Source organism: Glycine soja, chromosome 8 (assembly GCF_004193775.1).
Source record: "Glycine soja cultivar W05 chromosome 8, ASM419377v2, whole genome shotgun sequence".
NCBI classification, from domain to species: Eukaryota; Viridiplantae; Streptophyta; class Magnoliopsida; order Fabales; family Fabaceae; genus Glycine; species Glycine soja.
The window spans coordinates 9,687,637-9,690,632 of NC_041009.1; the positions used below are offsets into that span (position 1 = coordinate 9,687,637).

A 2,996-nucleotide genomic window follows, 5' to 3' on the forward strand; every position below is an offset into this window, starting at 1 on the left:
ACAGAAACTGATAACAGAAGGAAAAAAAAGGGGGGGAGGGGGTGCGGAGACAAATTAGAAACACATAACAATGGCTTTCTGGTGGCTGAGCTATTTGATGAAGGTTATGACAATCGAGATACTTTAAAACTCACCCAAGTGTTTTTTGGCTATTGCTAAAACATATGTAATATTCTATACTAAGCTTTACGTTTTTCAAGCAAAAATATGTAATGGTCTTGTTCATGCAATGGAAGTTGAAAATCATACAAGTAAAGGAAAATATTTAATAGAAATAATTCTAATAAATTTTCATAAAAGCAAAACTTTAAAGCCTCTATGTCCCAAATAGAGTTTTTGCAAGCTTACTATGTCCCAATAATCCTACTCGTATTTGTTGTGGAATCTTGTTCCGCAAACATTTTTGTCAATTCAAAATCTGAAATTTTTTATTCATATTCTCATCAAGAAGGATGTTACTAGCTTTTAAGTCTCTATGAATGATTTTGAGTCTCGAGTACTTATGAAAATAGAATAATCCGTAAGAAATTATTTCTATTATGTTAAAACGCTTCTTTCAATCTAGTAACTCGCTTCTACTGCAACTTTCTTAATGGAAAAAAATAACGTGTTAAAAATTAAGCAATATTCAAGTGTGTATATTTGTATATAGAAGAAGTATCAAATTATTTCAAAAATAGCTTTGAATTATTCTCATAAATTATGTTTTTGAAATCTAATTATTATAATAAATAGTTAATCTTAATTAATTAATGAATTTTAAGAAAATGAATGTAAAGATGAGAAATAACTTGTATCCTTTTCTTTCACGTAGATGAGTTAAACAAACCAAAAATCTTTTCTTTATTAGTATGGTAAAGAGTTAAACAAAGCATGACATTTACTTAGTTATGTTCAAGATAGGAAAGCATAAAGTCAATGAGTCATCCATAATAAATACTGAAAATTTCAGTTGAGAAAAAAGCTTAATGTTTTCCTCCAAGCATTGGCGTTGTTGCATGAGAATTAAAAAAAGTTATTAATTTGTCCTCCAAATTAAAGCATCACCTAATTAAATAAACTCCAACATTTTCCATACCGAATATATGGAAATCCAAGCTTTTTGTTTGGTATGTACTCATAAACTAAAATCCTCTCTTCTTCGTGAATGCAACATCCAAGAGTAGTTGACAAGATTCATGAGTTAAAGTTCACATATGCGCATTAGTTCAATCTTGAATTCCACAATCCCTCGTCTTGATGTTTTTGAAAATCTTTTAACAGCAGCTTCGAATTCTTGCCCAGTTGGTAGTATTCCCGAAAGTGCAACAAAAAAGATCATTAATCCTTTAAACAAAACTTGTTACAGCTTACAACACAGTCAACGGTTTATCGTAGTCACCTTATAAACTATTCCAAAGCCTCCTTGTCCTAACTTGTTTTCAGGTGAAAAATTATTAGTTGCTGAAAGAATTGAGGTATAGTTAAACACTTTTAGATCTCTTCTTAAACTCATCTTCATCAAGATCTTTAATTGCTGAATCCAACATCTCAGTCTCCATTTTGTTTCTTTTCTTCTATAATATTTAGATAAAATTTTGAATGGTAATTAAGAAGGGGTTTTCAAACAGATGTTAGTCTCAATAAAATATATATCTAGAACCAAACAAATTAAGATATAGCTAGCTAACCTTCAAACAGATGTTTTCTTTTCTTTAAGGCCAAATAGAGCAGCTAGTGTTACAGTAGTTATCCATATCCAGTTTTTGGTACCTGCATGAGGCGTTTACATGTATGAAGTTATGTAAGTATGATTCCGGATCCCTAACGTTAACTACATATATGTCACTAAAGTAAAATAAAATATTACAACAAACTTAATACATGGACACCTATAGCATAAATACCTATTTGACAACTCTCATTTTCTTATTACATCATATCACCTATGACAATTATAACCTTTTTCTCTTCTATTTCTTTTCTCTTTCCAGACTAATTAACATTATGCATGTGTCCACAAAACATAACTCTAAATGTATATGATCAATAAGCTTCTTGTGTTACTATAAAAGGAGTTGGAAAATAAATCAAAATGTGGAGTGATTACGTACCTTTGTGATGGGTGTTCTTTGCCAAGATGTAAAACTTATCGCCCCCACTTGCAAAACTAAGACCTTCGGTTGAATTCCCATTCAATAATGTACAACCAGTTCCATCAGTATAATATGTAAGTGCAAATTTTCCAGCAAATAGACCTGCAATCACTTGGGCCATAACTGGAATTAGCTAGATCGGCTTTCATGTTCAAATTGACGTAAACTTGACTTCAAATGCATCACCTCGATTTCCTGCATGTGAGTATCTCCTCCCACTTTTGACACCCCCCCATCTGTGTTGTACCAATAACACATATCGTCCCTTGCAACAGCCTCTCCCATCCGATTTATCAGCTGCCCAGTTGCTAATAGCACCCACATAATCGTAAGCTCTTGTTAATTTGAAGTTGTAGTAATTGTGAAGTAGCTTTCATCGTCGTTTGAAACAACCGTGTACTGGGTGTTGTGTATGGATCCATTATTGTTTCTGAGTTCTCAACTAGTCCAGCACAGTTGTCCTCCTTGCTTGATGATCAATTCTCTTCTTATGGGTTCCTACTTGAGCCTGAATGCCCCGAGACTTGGGTTGGATTCAGTCAACCACGAAACTAGTGACCAATTATGACCAGTTTTGTGATTGACTCCTAACCTCTTCCCAGGGAAAAGAGTATCAGTAGGATAATCAAAGCTTTGCCACAGCACGTACATTAGTACTCTTTGTTCCATTGGGGTGAAGTTGTAGCACCACAAAGTTGTCTGTATCCAACAACGTGGCATCAGTGTTGTTGTTCACTGGTTGAGGGTAAGAGTAATGTTTCGATTAGAAATTTTAAAATTTATGAAAATTTGAAATGTTTGAAATTTGAATTAATTTTAATTTTGTTTATTTTTCAAATATTTTATTTGGTTAAATCAATT

The 2,996-nt window shown here is 32.7% G+C and overlaps 1 pseudogene; it reads right to left on the reverse strand.

Moving 5' to 3' along the window:
• Positions 1-347: 347 nt before the first annotated feature.
• Positions 348-2,766, reverse strand: LOC114421789 (annotated as a pseudogene).
• Between the last annotated feature and the right edge of the window lie 230 nt (positions 2,767-2,996).